This window comes from Neopsephotus bourkii, unplaced genomic scaffold (assembly GCF_033783945.1).
Source record: "Neopsephotus bourkii isolate Nb327-2 ecotype Australia unplaced genomic scaffold, CSIRO-AGI_Nbou_v1 NB_318, whole genome shotgun sequence".
Classification (NCBI taxonomy): Eukaryota; Metazoa; Chordata; class Aves; order Psittaciformes; family Psittacidae; genus Neopsephotus; species Neopsephotus bourkii.
In genome coordinates, this window is record NW_026900826.1 from 7,557,115 (window position 1) to 7,567,655 (window position 10,541).

The 10,541-nt window shown below is 40.1% G+C and overlaps 1 long non-coding RNA gene across 2 annotated transcripts; it reads right to left on the reverse strand.

The window, feature by feature from the left end:
- Positions 1-1,196: 1,196 nt before the first annotated feature.
- LOC133208986 (uncharacterized) lies at positions 1,197-6,435 on the reverse strand. Of its 2 annotated transcripts, XR_009724550.1 has the most exons (4): positions 6,397-6,435; positions 2,826-2,927; positions 2,374-2,456; positions 1,197-2,235 (listed from the first exon to the last, which is right to left on the reverse strand). It is a non-coding gene; the product is annotated as an uncharacterized LOC133208986 (long non-coding RNA). The 2 variants fall into 2 exon arrangements; XR_009724549.1 differs by having other exon boundaries at positions 1,197-2,456.
- Positions 6,436-10,541: the final 4,106 nt, after the last annotated feature.

Genomic DNA, 10,541 nt, shown 5'->3' on the forward strand with positions numbered 1-10,541 from the left:
ACTCAGAAAAGAAGAGGGGAAATAAAAACTTCTGCCAGACTGACTGCTGAAAAATAAGTGACTGAAGCCCAGGTGTCAGATGGTAACAAAGCATGATACAGTTAGGAAGGAAAAAGTATTTCCAAAAGAAGATCTGCAGTTGGCTCACTTCAGAATACTGCTCCAGCACAGCAGCACAGCCAATTCACTGCTGATAAGAAGCCATCATTCCCCATTCCCAGTACATGCTGTTATTCCTGAAAGTTCAGTGTGGCTTTTTCAACCCATGCAGGTGAACACCTTTAGGTAGTCCTTTCAAAAATATGTTGTCACAGAGTGGTTTTGATTCTGCAAAGAGATTTGCCTCTGCTACAAGGGTTTTTTTAGGCACAGAGACATCTTCTGGTAGAAAAAGAGGGTAAGAAAGTTTCAGGTTTGGCCAGGTACATAAAAACAGTGGTGGCAAAAGCAGGCAAGCAAGAGAGAGACACAAGAAGATGATCCGAGGGACAAAATAATTACTGGGATGAAACAAGATCAGAGATACAAAAAGAGAGAAATACTAAGAAATCCTACACTACAAACATGGAGGCAACAGATGAACTGGTGAATTAGTCATTGCAGAAGGTAAAAACAGTGTTAATTGCCCTTTCTTGAATACACAGAAGTAACATGAAGGGGACAGCCTTTGGAAAAGGCACACTGTGCAACAGCGTTTGGTCAGAGAACATCAGCGCCAGCATTACTTTAGTTTTGACAAGGCCACTGGGGTTATTTCTCTGTATTAATGAGCCTAGCTTTAAAATTAAGTCTTAGGTATCGCACTTCATGCAGTGTCTGACAGTTAAACAGATAATTTCCTCCTGCTTTTCAGGTCCTTAAAAAAAAATATCACTTGTAACTTGAACTTGGAAAGGTGATTCACAGCTCAAAACCCCTTACAGTCCTAGAAGTAAAAGCCCTTCCATCCTGCAGTAATCCTTGGGAGCTTTAAATAGGATAAGCAGCTGAGCAGAAGCCAGGCAGCCAATTTGCCTACTAATGGATGCACAGTCCCTTGGGGGAGAGATTTTTTACGATCTCTTGTCAAATATTCTTAACGCAAAAGCAGAGAAGCATAACCACAACACCCTCAGCTGAAAACAGTGCATTCACATGTAATGTACTGCCAACACACACTGCATTCTTGTACAAAATCTGCTGAGTCACTCATTAATGAGTTTAGAGCTTAACTGAAAGTCCATTTACCTTTCAGTCCTCTACTGCAGCCTGTTCCAATGACTACTGTTCCCATATCCTTAGAAACCTGTTCTCCTTTTAGTAACTCAATACTTTTTAAGATCTGAAGTAGCTCCTATGCCACCACTAATTTCTGCTAACCAGATCTTCATATGAACAGTTTGCAAAAGCTTTGATATCAAGTGGACTATTATCATTACAGCCACGTTAATTGCAGCACTTTCAACAGCTTCAGAAACGTTGTCTCTAATATCCAACTTCATCATCAATTATTTAATCTCAGAATCACACATTCACCTCCGTTTAAAACAGACAGCAGCCTCTCTGAACTTACACAAGCTTCAGGGACTGTTGAAGTGATTTCAAAAGAAAAAAGACTGACAATAGGAAGAAAAAGAACACCCATATTCAGAGTCTTGAAGGTATAAACATCATATTCAAACATATTATGAATTCCCTCAATTGCTCTCCGCTTATGTAGGTCAACTGACATCAAAGGCACTTGTACCAGTTGGGGAATCCAAGTAGTATGAACAACAGAAAACACATTAACATTTGCTGCAGAACAACCAGCCATCCCCCAATACCTGATCCTGCCCATAGAAACATGACATACCCTTCATACCTTTAAGAAAAACCTCTGCAAAGCCAGTGAATTGAAGAAGGCAGCAGTCAGACTGTCCAAATAGGAAAGACTTCTGTTACCTGCCAAAAAGGGAAAGGAAATTAATTCAATGGGAGAACAGCAGCCAAGTGCCTGGATTGCTTTTTATAATGAGACATAAGCTTGTTATGCTACAGGAGTTACTCCTGAAGATTTACCCAAAGCCTGGAGGGTTTGTTCAACCCCTATCATAAGGGGTTCTGACCACTGCTCCTGAGCACTACATTAAAGTAACTACTGTCAGCATGAGGCTGGACAGAAGGCTGGGACAAGGACTGCACTAATGACAAGCCCAGTGTTTCTCTGTGCCTGCATCACAGACAATTTACTGGAAGAAACACGCTGCAACTAGCCTGCAAATAAGGCAGTGCCAAGAAAGGGTTTCAATTAGTTTTCACATTGCTTAGTCTCTACCCCCCCCCCCCCCCCTTAGAATATCTGCAAAGAAGATCATATTTCAAATAACCATCAAGTACTTCAGCTGCAATTACCTATTTGTGCTCCCTGGCTTCCTGCATGCTGACCACAGAAATTGAAGGGGGTGCACTTGTGTCGACTGGAGCTCCCCAGAGTCCTGTGCATGAAAAAAACAGACGTAATTGTGCCAACTTACCATTCTTCCCCCCTGACAGCTTGCTGTGGTTCAACCTATACCCTATGGACATACTGTAGGTGCATTTTCTCTCACATCAGTGACATGGCTATTGCAAATTCTCCCATTGTTTTGTTACCGCTTAATATTGCTTGACACTAAGTTAATGTCTTTCCCCTCCCTCTTTCAACTCAATATACCATTGTCTTGCACCTCACCAACACCTTTGATTTTTCTTGTCATTATCTTTGCTTTATGCTATACTATTGGAAGCTCGGTGTATTTAACTTGAATATTACATTTGTTTCCCTCTGCCCCAAATTGTATATCCACAATAACACTAATACATACAGGGTCACTCCAGGTCTCAATAGATTTTTCCCTCACTTCTGTGCCTGATTGTTTGGCTCCTTTGTCCACACAGAGCTTGCTCATGCTCTTTCAGGATGCTGTCTACAAAGAATCAAAGATGCATTAGCAGTGGAGTGATGAAGGCCACAATCTTGTCAATGTCTATTGCCTACTTAAACTTTATTCAGAATAAAAAAAAGTAATCAGGACAAAGGACTTTCTGGTGCAGCCCTAGGTGTGGCTGAGTCTCTGTGTTGTGTTGCCTCCCTCAATGTGCTCTGTGTTGCAAGAGGATAGTACAAATTCCATTCCAATTAACACATGGATCAGGCAGACCTCTGGGTGTTATTATTTTTGCACTTGTATTATTTGGTCTAATTTGGGAGCTTCCATGGTACAAATTCACATAGATTTGTTATTAGTGCTTAAGAGTAATCACAGGTGATGGAGCAAGTTAAGTATAACTTAAAAGTTATGCTAGGTGAGTTCTCAGGGGCTAAAAACCTGGCCAGTTATTATGAAGAAAGGAGGAGGCATTCCTAAAAGCACACCTGGACCATATTAGTAAAATTCTGAACACTGAAAGTGGTGTTGGGGGAGAAGGTTGTGTGTTCAGGGAGAGTGCAGTGTTTTCAGTGACATCCACAATGATTAAGCCTCCCAGAATTGTAATTCCAATGTATCTTTTTGAATAATAGAATAACAGAATTAGAATAGAATGCCATCTTTTGTCTAATCAATATCAGACATCTTGTTATGTGCTCCACCTAACAACCTAAGCCCATGGACCAATTCTGTCTGCGCAATCTCATTCCTGAGCAAATGTTATTCTCCGCTCAGAAACTGCTTATTTGAAATAATCCTTTTTAAAGAGCTTGACTCAAGTGTGGAATGATGTTATGTTGTGTGTTAGCCAGATAGCCTAATATTTTGTTATGCTTGTATTTTACAAACAAAGCATTACATCAGGTGGCATTCACTAGTTCAGAATGGCTTCAGAGGGGCAGTATGCTTAAGAATAGGGCATCCAGGTTAGAAACTGGACACCAGGACTGTATGCCTAGCAGAGTTACGGTTTGCTGTGTGATCTTAGATTGTTGCCTTCTCACTGATTAGGTCCTGTCTTTTAACTATTAACTCTTTAGGGCAAAGACTATTGCATCTGCTACAGAAAATGCTAAATAACATAAATTACTTCATCAACATACAGTAATAAATTAGGCTTACCAAATAGTTCCCAGTTTATCTTCATCTGTTTCATACAAAGTCTACATTACATGAAAGTTTATATAACCTTGTTTAAAGGATCTATTTTAGCAATTGTTGTAACAAAGATATGATAGGCGTTATGTTCTAGTTACTTCCCATGTAGACTCTCAAAGTGCTTTACACATTAGAACATGACATTAAATACTTGTAATGGCTAGAAAAACATCCCTCTATCTCCCACCAGTTGGCTACATCCTGCATATGACTTCCAAAAGTCTCCTTTTACATCTTGATACTGTTTTATCACTGGATTTGTCTTCAGCTACTTTGCAACTCTGTATTATCTGCAAATTGATTTCTGTCTGTTGTTCGGCATCCCTTCTCTGCCACTTTCGTGCATGTCCAACCATAATCTTAGTTTGAACTCTATTTTCTTTCCAAATACTTTCCTCATCACCAGCATACATAACACTATTGTCCTTCTCCTTTTATCTTACAATCTTAGTGAATCCTTCCGCTTTGAGCTTAGGGCAGAAGGAGCTTGCCTCCACAAAGAACCAGATGCCTGGGTGACTTGGGGTTCAAATCAAGACGAGGAAGTAACAAGGGAAAATACTAGCTGAGACTGTAGTTACAGAACTCAAAGATACTCCTTTAGCAGAAGTTTATAACAAAGCAAGCTGTCTCAGGGCACATATGCAGTCTAACTAAAGTCTACCAATTGCCAAAACCTGTAAAGTTTGAGTCACCATGGCGAAATCTCATTGGACTGGCTGTCCACTTCAACAGAAAACAACAGGGAATTATCTATGCTCTGTCAATATAATTCAGAAGGAAGCAAGATCCTCTGTAACTCTCATTTAGCTGACACAGGTAAAGCAACACAGGCCTGCAACTTCAAATGTGTAGTAGGATTTTTTTCCCCTCAAAACTCAGCGCAGGCTATTCCATATTCTCTCCTACTGTTTGGCATGCTAACTGGAGTAAGCCAGAGAGGTACACATATTCAAGTAACACAGAGATTCAAAGAGGAATATACACCATGAAGAAAAGGTAAACAAGAAATTCGGATACATGTGTACCAAAGAACAGAAAAACAACTCCTCTGGCATCACGACTATTAACAGTGTCTGGAGCTCAATTCCATTTCTAAGCTAAAATGTGAGTCACTAGCACTTTGGTTTTTCAGTGTGCCTCGCAGAAGTAATCATCTGGTGTGTGAGTAGGAGAGGTCGCCTAGATACATCATAAACAGAAATGAAACACACTGCCAAATCCCTTGTGCTGGTATCGGTGGCATGAATAAACTCAGCGTCCTTATACTGAATGAAACAGTCACAGGATATACAAACAAACAGTCACTACGTGTGTGACTGCCTTTCCGTGGATTTCCTCAGTGCCTTGGGGACATCCTGATGCCCTGCTTGATAGCCAGCAGCCTTTTTTATCCCAAAATCATGCAATCTGAGACAAAACAAGGGCCACAAAGCATTGTCAGACATTAAAGAAGGTAACTTTACTTTCTGTTCTCAGGTTATCATGAATACCTTCAAGCACTGTTCAAGCTACTTCAGGTCAGAGTTGCAGTTCCATCTGAATCTAGGTACTGTGCTGTTTTTACTCCTATATACACTAACAGGTTAAAAAGACACATCTCAAAGCCACTGTGAGAGGAGTCCAGCTTTCCCAGCAGTATCAGCACAGTACTGCTAGCATAAACAGACTACCAGTAGATATTAAAGAATTAAGAGATTCTGAACCCATTTAGATGACATAGAGCTTAAACGATCACAGCTGCCAGCTCCACAGTAATGTTCACCAGACTGCAACCACACTGGAAAACCCAGTAGGAAATATTACCAGTGCACATAGGAGCCCCTGACATCATCCAGAACAGACCAGCATGAATAATCACTGCAGAGTTTGGCCTGTCTTGCCAGAAGGCAAAAAAAAAAAGCTATAAAAGATGGAAGCTGCCAAAAGTCCTCAGGGAATTTTTCCGAGTGTTAAAAGGTTTCATATAAGCCCAAGTCTCTCCAGCTTCATTGTTTCCCATCGTTATGAGCTTTTTCCACTTTGGTGACTCACAATACAAACAATCCCATGGTTTGGATTAATGTCCTGGCCTCTGCAAAAAGTATAGGGGAGGCTGTCACACCTTAAATATGTCCCTGAGAATTTCAGGGAGCAGTTCTGGAAGTTTCCAGGGATCTGATGAAGCACCATCTAAAGTTACTCTAAAAATCCTTAAGCAACAGGATCTGCAGGCTAGTAACTGCATACTGCAAGAAGTATGTCCTTTTTATTTAATATCATGCCATCTCTGAGATAGCCCATGAAAATGAATTTAAAAACCACTTACAGATTACAGTTCACTGACAGGAATCAGCATATTGGAACTTGATGATCTTAAGGTCCTTTCCAACCCTAACTATTCTATGATTCTGTATTAATACTCCAGCAATCTGGAATGCAGCTGTAAAATTTCAATTAAGATCAATTATATTGTGAAATAGTGTGGATTTTGTTTGTTTTAAAACGTATCAACCCTGATTTAGTACAAAACAACATAAAGCACTTATGATTTTGAGCAAGTTCTTACATGATCTGATATTCATTAGCTAATAAGGCTCAGCTGAGGTACTAGCTGGAACAAATGATGCCTTGCAACACAAAGGAATGTCACAGTTTCTTGATTAAAATGACTGTCAACACTGATATCTTTTTTAGCTCTTTCTAGTGGCATCTTACAGCTTAGATAAAATTTAAGGCAAATCAACTTGACTTCAAAAAAAGCTGTTGACTGAGTGAAAGAGAATGGCTGTTATGAAGAGACTTGTTTCTGCCAGGCAAGTGAAGACTTGCTTTTCCAGGTCAGATGCACAGGTTTGAATTCCAAAACCACAGATCTCTTCCTTTAATGAATCACAAAACCATGTAACAGCCTATTGCTTTAGCATGAAGCAGTACATACAATACTTAACATTTTCATTAATGTTTAGTTTCAAATAAGCCTTCAGGAAACACTTCTACTCTAGCTGCGTAACTTTCACTGCTGTGTCCAGCATGCTAGTAGCTAGTGCTCACACAGGGAAACGATATTCAGCGTTGCAGGAGATGAAACAAAAGGCTGCAGTGCACAACTGCAGATAATTTTCAAGCAAGTCCTCAACACTAAGGTTTATTTTCCTAATGCTACAATCATCCAGGAAGTCGTTAAGACAATCGTGAGCAGCCAGTGTACAGCATGTACAGAATAACTGAGCTCAAAACAGTAGAGCAAAGGAGTGGAAGCCTAGCTGACTGATCAGCAAGAACAGACATGGAAACACTGATGGCTGTCATCTTTCCTGTGGAGACAGAGGCTAAAGCCTTCAGGAGGGTTTTGCCAGGATAGAAAGCTGGATCCCCAAATTTAAGCCACAGCCTGACACATGCACACACAAACACACAGAATAGCATGAAAACACAGGCATTTATAAGCCAAAGAAACGTGTTCAGTATTTTCTCAGTTTGTCTATTTGGGCTAGTAGAAAACCTATAAATGGAAGATAATGCATTCTTTTGAAAAATACGATGTTGTATGAAATACAGTCCCTGAAGAAGGCAGGAAACAAACACCTTGATTCATACAAATTTACTGCTTGTTGTTAGGAAAAATACAAACAAACAAACAAACAAAGGCTGTTGTGACAGGTCTATGATAGGTCAGCTGACCCACAAACCTCTTTCTTCTCAAGAGACAGTGCCACTACAATATTCTTTCTATGTTTCTTAACCTAAATGTGCTGCTTTTGGCTTAAAAACATCAGTCTAATCAATCTTACTGTGCATTCTGCTTAGGTTACCCACAAAGAAGTCAAAGAATTCCAGCTGTGATGTGAGCACTTATTAATCTGGAAATGACCAGAAAAACCTGTTCAAAGTAGCATGTGCAGCTATGCAGTAACTATATCTTCATTTATTTTATTACTCTTGCTATTCACAAAGAATATCCAGAGTTGCACGAGATTATTGTCCTGTCAATCAGGGAACAGAACCGTACAACTGCAGTACTGGATGGTTAAATACATGGTTCTGAAATAAATGGATTTTGACTGCTGAGGTAGCTTTTCACACAACCTGCTCAGCAGAGGGAATAAGCAGCAATGGGGTTCTGACAGCTACTTCTTACCCTCTTTTTAAGGTCAAATTTAACCAGACTATCAAAATATTTGCTGAAGTGCCTGTCTGCAAGGCAGCACAGCCCACATGAGACAAACTGACAAGTGACTTACATCAGTTAGAATCTTTTCGCATTCTTTTGGTCTTTGTTTTGAATTGCTTGCAGAAAGATTTGGTAGATGGAGCTTTTGAATGTAATGAACCACCAATTGCAGCAGGCCTGGCATGGGATGGCATTCATGGTGTTCACTCAACTATGGGATAAACACATTGTAAAGTCTGCAGTAAGAATCATGAACAGACTAGAATTATTTTCAAAGTTGCACCATGACACCGAATCTGATTTTCAGTGATTAAATGAAGTTCTGCACAAATATTCTCACTTTATTCATAGAGATGCTTTTAAATAGTTCCTGAAAAATACACCAGAAGCATTGATACTAGAGGGAATTTGGCTATACTGATTATTAACATGGATGTATTACAGATTTATTTACAGAAAATTCTTATGGTCTTCTCTCTTCTGGTATACTTCTTTTTTTGGTATACTTCTCTAAAAGTATACCAAGAAGAAGTGACATGAGAAGAGCTGGGGAATCTCAGCAAGACCAGCTTATGCTGCATCATTCCTTTAAAACCACAGTGTGAATGCACTATAGCAGCGGCTGTGGTAGGAGCAGGCCTTAGGGGAAGCAAGACCAACAGAACAGAAAGGCTGCATTTTGTTATGAAAGAAGGAGCTTAGTTACAGAACTTCTTGGATAAGCATCTGAGAAGATTATACATCCAGCCATGCACAGACAGGGGGAGATACTGAAAATGCTCCATCCACTAGTAGAAGTTAATGCAGCTTACATGGAGGTCAGCACTAGATGTTTTTAAAGACCACTTATGAACTGAGTCTTACGTTGTTTTAGAGACAAGCTGCTATTTAAAATACAGGTCAAGCAAAGCAGATGCAGAAAAAGTACCTCCTCAGTGTCTGCTACTGAACTTCAGTGCATGAGGTCAGACAGTCCCTTGCTGTTGGCAGATCCCTGCTGCCAGCATGGTCACTTGGTCCCAGTTCCTCCAGCCACTAGACTACACTAGGAGACAGAGCACAAAACCATAGTAAATCTATTCTTAACATTTTAGATAGACAGTGTCTACTGTACCCCTAAAAAGTTTTACAGACAAACAGTGAAGGTGAAGAGGTTTAGCCAGTCACATATGGGAACATATACAGTTCATGATTCATTAGTGCAAATAGTTTGAAAACACTTATTACAGCAGAAATAAAGACAAATCAGATTTCACAACCAGTAACTCATTATTCATGCTAACATAAAGAACTGATAAAGTTTTATGGTTTTGCATGTATGTCAACCAGTAATCTCAAATGCCAGGTAAGAAGGCCCCCTGTAGTCCTCCAAAAGTAAATTCAAACAGCCTGAACATGATATGAAGCTATAAATGTAATCTCTTAACAAATACTAGTGAATGGGGAGAACCAGATGCAATATCAATGATCTCACACAGCATGGAAAGCAAATATATTCTCAGAATTTCTTACATTTTCAGTGAAGTGATTAGCAGCTGAAAGCTGAACTAGCAGTTGAGCTTGTCATGAACAGAGCTTCTCAGTGGTTGATACTGTGTCCAGAACTACTCAGTATTCTTAAAAGTCATCTGGATAACACAATGGAATCAACTTTCACCAAGTTTGCAGATGATGTCAAATGGGGAGAAGATGCAGTTAAGAGTGGACAGATGTACCACAGTGCAGAAACTCAAGACAGGCTGCACGAGTGGGCCAACAAGAATGGCATGGGACTCAGCAAAGAAAGTCCTACACCCAGAAGATGATAATCCCAAGCAGCAGCACAGGCTGCTCCATTAGCACAGGACTGCAAACATCCGCACTGAAAAGCTGAGAGAACCGAGTACAGAGATCCCTGTGGAATCCGTTTGACCAGTTCTCTGGCACGTAGAGTTTCCTGTTCTGAAAGACAGGACAGCACATACTTCCCCCTATACAACAAGGTAAACCTACATAAAGCAAAAAAAACTAAGGAGGCAAAAGTATAACCAGAAGCTTCTGCAAGTTACATCTAACCACGTGCTCCAAATAAAGATTTAAAAGATACTCTTACAAGACTGACAAAAAGTAGTAATTACATTTAAAATCAAGCCATATAAATTGCAACATGAACACACACAATCCATTCCAAACACAGAGCTGAAGACTGAAATTACAGGATCACAGAATGGTTTGGGTTGGAAAGGACCTTAAGATCATCCAAGTTCCAACCCCCCTGCCATGGACAGGGACACCTCCCACTACACCATGTCATCCAAGGC